Source organism: Nelumbo lutea, chromosome 1 (genome assembly GCF_056320005.1).
Source record: "Nelumbo lutea isolate HS-2025 chromosome 1, American lotus-T2T, whole genome shotgun sequence".
In the NCBI taxonomy this organism is placed as follows: Eukaryota; Viridiplantae; Streptophyta; class Magnoliopsida; order Proteales; family Nelumbonaceae; genus Nelumbo; species Nelumbo lutea.
This window is the reverse complement of record NC_142684.1, coordinates 3,901,328-3,907,896: the sequence shown is the minus strand read 5'-3', so window position 1 is coordinate 3,907,896 and position 6,569 is coordinate 3,901,328.

Genomic DNA, 6,569 nt, shown 5'->3' with positions numbered 1-6,569 from the left:
ACAACATTAGCCAAGAAAACTCGTCGTTGGAAAACCTCATCAACCATTACAACCTAATTGGAGGCAAACTCCATGAGAAAATTGATTGGGTCTTATATAATAATGATTAGTGAGAATTGTACCCAAGGGCAACAATGGATCATGTACCTTTTTTGAGCTTAAGGCCATATTCCCCTCCTTAACACACACCTAGGATTCAATTGGGGAAGAAGACTGTTCCATTTTCAATCAATGTGGAAACATGGATCCCAATGTAAAAGAATTATTATGGATGCTTGGAAGTTGGAACCAGCCAGTAAGGGGTTCTAGAGGCAAACAATTAGCTCAAAATCAATGCCATTGGCGCAAAATCTATGAAACTGGAATAAAACCAATTTTGGAAATATGTTTGAAATAAAAAAAAAAATAGTTTTGGTTGAGCAATTAAAACAAGTTCAACAGGATAAGGTTGAAAAGCTAACTTGATAAGTAATGAATAAAGAGACAACCATACAAAAAAGATTAAATAAAATTGTAGAAAGAGAGGAGCTATACGGGGCCTAGACATCAAGAGTTGATTGGTTGAAATGTGGAGATACAAATACGAAGTATTTCCACATTGAAGCAGCATTTAAGAAATACAAAAATATAATTATTGAAATAAAAAACTCCTCAAATGATTAGGTAACAGCCATAGTTGATCAAATAAGGAAATCTCAAAGGCTTTTAAAGATGGATTTAAGAAAGGCACCACTAAAGGAATTGAAGAATTTTTGGAAGCTATCAATTCAATTGTAACCTATGAGGAAAATGACAATCGAGGTGAAGAGGTTCATGGGGTGAAATCAAAGAAGTTCTAAGTTCAATTGGAGAGAAATACAATGAAAAATAAAAAAGGGAAAACTAGGTTAATAGAACATAAGATATGGAAAAAGCTCATGATAGGCTATAAAGGAATTTTATTGAAAAACCTATAGAAAATGATTCTAAATAGAAATTGGATCAACTAGGTAATAGAATTTATAACCTTAATAAGCTATCAAGTGTTAGTTAATGGCACTCCAGGTGAGACTACTAATTAGGGGTGTCAACGGTATTCAAAAACCTTGTTTCAAATTTGAGATTTGACATAAGCTTATCAAATTTAGATAATTTGAATATCTAATTGGACGATTTCATATATTCTATTCATATCGAACAGCTAATTATACTCAAATTTGGATATGACCTGATTTGATTTGATAAATATCCGAATTTTGATTGAATATTTAATTATTACATATAATATATAAATTATTTGAATGTTTTTATATAATTTATATATATAATTTAATTATATAAATAAAATGCTTATTTTATATATTTATTAACTACCTAAAATAATTCGTTTGTCGAACCGAATCAAATCAAATATTTGAATGTTTAATCAAGTTCAAAATCGAATATTAATTTTCAATACCCGTCGAATATCGAATTCGAATTCATTTATTGCTTGATCCAATTCAAATTTGACCCGTTTACACCCTTGCTACTAATCTTACATAAGGAACAAGGCAAGGAGATCCCTTATCTCAGTACATTTGTTGTGCTGTATAGTTAATCACTAACAAAAAATTTTGAAGAAAAAAAAACATGGGAGATAAACGCAACATATTAGAGTGAGAGTGTCCAAAATTTATCCAAATATCACTATGCTTCAATTTACAAATAATTGTTACGTATTCTCAAAAGGCTCCATAGAGGCCACAAAAAAAAAAAAAAGTTAGAAATTTTTGACACATATGCGAAAGCATCACGGCAACTCCCAAACTTTCACAAGTCATCCATCTTCTTCTTCATAATCTTCCAAAAAAAATACAAAATTTACTGGCCAAAATAATTGGGATCCCAAGAGGTAAATTAAAGCAAAAATACATGAGAGCTCCTCTCTTAAGCAATAGAATTGGAAAACCACTTTAGTGGACTGTGTTGAAAAAATAAATAAAAAAAATCTATACTACTTTAAAAAGTACGAATAGCCTAAAAAATTTTTATGGAAAATTTTTATGACAAAACTTACCCATTTATATTTAAATTTATTGATAAAAAATGAGGGCAAATATGGTAGTTGGTTATTGATATTAAATGAGTTGAAAATAAGCAATTTTAAAATATTCAATGCATTCAATTCTTTCTCATTAAATCCAACATTTAAGGTATTAATTTGCACCCACCTTCATTGGATAATATATTTAAGGATTTTTTGTTTTTTTTCTCATTATTAAACTCTATAATTAAATCCATACATAATAAATTAATAATTTCAATAACATAAAAACTTATACTTTTAATATCTCCTTGAAAAAAAAATAGTGTTTTCATCTGGGTGGTGATAAGAAATTAAACCATTTGGGTCAAATGGGAAAATGGTCCAATCCATATTGGCATCATATATTTGACATATTAAACAATAATAAGTATGGTAAACAATGTTTTGAAAACTAACCCGAAGGCCGACCCGCTTTGCCTTCAAGTCACAAGTCAAACTGCTCTACATCAACACTATATATGTGTGTTTATGTGTGTGTGTGTGTGTGTGTGTGTAACAATATATATTTTATCGATAAATCGTATAATTACGTTTTACATATAATATATGTATTATGTTACATTTATTTATGTTTTTTAATTTAGATCTTAATTTTTATTTATAAAAATATTAAAAATTACAATTTGAGGCTAGAAGGGTTTTTTTTCTACAAAAATAGAAATGCAAAGTGCCCAATGCCCTTGGGATGTATAGATCTTGAAAATTTACTAAAAAAGAAAATAGGATAACCCCAATCAGACATTGAAGTGCAAAGTTATGGCTTCCAAAAGTTTGCACATAATTAAGTGTGCAACATGCAACCTGGTTACTGGGTTGAACGGGGCAATGGTTGAACACTTAAACTGCCCGAGTAAGACTGTTTTTAACTAAAAGGGGGAGTTTCAATAGAACCAAATCCAAGATCAAGGCCGAGTGACAGTTTGAACACTTCAATCGGCCAGGTCAACAATAAGTTGAAAACATTGATGATAAATAAGAAATTTTTTTATTAATTATGGAAATGGAATGTAAAATTCAAAACCAATTGAAAGTAAAACTAGTGCCCTATTATCTCTTATTAAACCTCATTTCTAAGGTATATTCTCTTATTAAATCATATATTTATGACATATTTTTCTCATCATTAAACTCTACTAATTAAATCCACAATATTATTTTAATAATATAAAAATAAATATTTTAAAAAATAATTTGAAAACAAAACCATTTTCTTTCCTCTCGAATCTTGGTGGTGGGTTAGCAGTTCAACAATTTGGGGTCAAATGCATTAATAAATAATGTCATAATTAAACAATAAAAAATAAAATATATAATACAAAAAAGGGCACATCACTAATATTGTATATTCATTATACTGAGCAAAAAATAAGTATGAAATTTAATAAATATTTTTATAAATGATGAAAATAGAATGCCAAAGTTAAAATCAACCTAGAAATGAGATGATGTCATAGTCAAATAATACAATTTTTAAAAATATATAATACAAAGAATCACAAAAATAAATGTTATACATAAGATATAATATTATATATTTATTAAAAATATAATATTGGATACATCTATAATATTATACATTCATTATATTGAACAAAAATAAATATATACGCAAGATACAATTTTATCAATAATAGAAATGTAATACATAATTTATGTCAACTTAGAAATCGAAATTATTTATTAACTATGTCAAACAAAAATTAAATGTGATAAGTAAAAACTATTTATATAATATAGATGAAATAGATAATTTAAACCGATCCGAAAGCAAAGCTATTTTATTATCTAAATGGTGGGTCAATGATCCAACTTTTCAAAGAAATTCATGTTGTTATAATTGAATAATAAATATCTAAAAAAAGATCAAACACAAAATAAAAAAAAATACAGAATTTTGTCAAAGACATATTTCGAAGCAATTCTAATGTCATATAATCATCATGTTAAATAAAAATAAGTATTAAAATAAAAATTGTTTTTATTTAAGATAGGAATTGAACACAAAATAATTGTTATAGTAATAATTTGTAGTAGTAGTAGTAGTCATCATCATCGTTGTAATTTAAAATTTTTGCACGTACTCATTTAGTACAAGTATTTATGTTTATTTTTAGTTGTATTGTTACTTTTGTTAATTTTCAATTTATATTTCAACTATGATATATCTAAAATTCAAGTAATTAATATGAAAAAAAAATCATGCATACAGCACACATGCTTGATTACTAGTAAAATAAAATGGAAGGCTAAAGGGCTACTAATGTATCTCTGTTTTTTTTTTTTTTTTTTTGGGGGGGGGGGGGTGGGGGTGGGACACAATGGTAAGATTAGACTAGTAAAATTGTCCAATATTAGATGAGTATGCTCCAATTCCTGAATAGTACAACAAAAGATATTGGTAGTCTTCAAAAGAATTTATTGTGGAAGAAAACAAATAAGAAAAGAGACCTTTCTGCATTGAAAACTGGAGTAATGCTTACTTTCATAAAGCCAATGAGGGCATGGGAATAAGAAAAGTGGCCATTATTAATGAAACTAGTTGTCTAAAATTAGGATGAAAATTGCTGAATGAAGAATATAACCTATGGGAAAGATAATAAGAGCTAAATATTTAATGACCTCTTCCAAACAAAGAAGAGAGAAAATGCCTCTTAGAACTGGAAAGTTACTTTTAGGCTATGTTTGGTTTGAAGGAAAAAAGTAGGGAAAGGAATGGAAAGGCAAGGGAGCCTATACAAGATTTGTAAAAGTTTTCTTACCTTTCCCTACCTTTTCCTTCAAACCAAACACAACCTTAAGTTTTAACCAACGAGAAAATTTAAGAAAGTGTATTTATTACCAGGAAAATTGGTAATGGTAGGTCTTGTAAACTCTGGGAGGACAACTGGGCAATGAACAAACCCTTAAGAGAGGTTGAAACAAGTGCCAACAATCAATATAATCAAATTGCTAAAGTAGAAGAGATCAAGCAAATAGTAGTTTGGATTTATCAAAAATAAATATCCCATTCTTTTATCAAACAACATAAAATATTGGCCATTATTCTCACATCCATAGAAAAAAAAGGTGTTAGCCCGGATGGGTGCTTTTTCAATTAAGACTCTATTTGGAAGAAGTACAAATACAAATATGTAAAGCGCAAAACCTTATATTTTGTATGGATTTGTACTGTACATATTTATATCTGTACTCCTTTCAAACTAAGCCTAAGTTGGCTTACAACACCCTAAATTACAAGAGATTCAAATGGGGATGTAAAAACTATTTGGTTCAGTTTGGAAGGAGTACAAATACAAATACATACTGTGTAAAATACATACAAAATATAAGATTTTGTACAATACATATTTGTATTTGTACTCCTTCCAAACTGAGCCTCTGTAACAAAGGTTAATAAAATAGCTTGACCTCCAAAGTTAAAAGTATTCTCTTGGTTGCTAATAACAAACAAGCTCCCAACAAAAAATTTAATAGGAGGCCTGAATTATGACCCGGAATGTCAAGTTTATGGATTCAAGGAGGATATATGCCACATTTTGTTTTGTGCCAAATGACAAATCAGGTGTGACCCATTAAAAGACCAAAACTGAGGACAAAAAATGAACCCAAACCAATCAATTATGGAATGGTGGAAAGATTTATCCAATCAAAATGTGAAAAATTTTAAAATCACCTCTTGGTGAAAATAGTTTTATTATTTGGTATTTTTGAAAAAAAAAAGGAATTAAAAAATATTTAGCAATAAACAAGTTAATCATAGTTGGATTAGATGGACTCTTCTTAAACCCATTAATCAAAATTAATTTCAACGCTTGTAGAAGAGACAATGATGATTGTGCATATGATTGCATAGCTAGAAATCATAACGAATAAATCATGAAAATCATAGTTGTATATATGACAAAATTCTTAGTATGGTGGCTCAAATGAGAGCAAGCCTGGAAGCCTAGAAGCCCACAAACTTGCCAAAAACAGGATTATCGAGATCAAATCAGCCCCCCATAATGTCCCACAGCACATCTCCACCATGTATTGATAACATTTCTCCAATCATCATTTTGGATGTTATTATCAGAAGATATTTTCAATACAGGGCAGGGATGTGCTCTGAGACGTTGTAAGGGTCAGTCTCGTGGGGGCTGATTTGAACTCAGGATTATCCTAGTAAGGGACTCCAAATTAACTATTGAAATGCTTAAGATCGTAGAGGACACTAACATCAGTGTTATATGTACCATCACGTGCATAATGTAATCAATCATCAGATTGAGGATTGACTGGCAAGGCAGGACTTCACTAATCCATAATTGCTGATTCATCTTGCTCGTGGAACTTGGATTATATCATCATCAATGGCGCTCGTGGAGCTTTTATTTTATTTTATTGTATTATCAAAAAAAGTATCTGACGTGGCACACGTAGATCTCACATGCTGTCCAATTCGAAAACGGGATATGCTCTTTACACTTGGGTGCCTCATAGGCACATCCACCGTGTATTG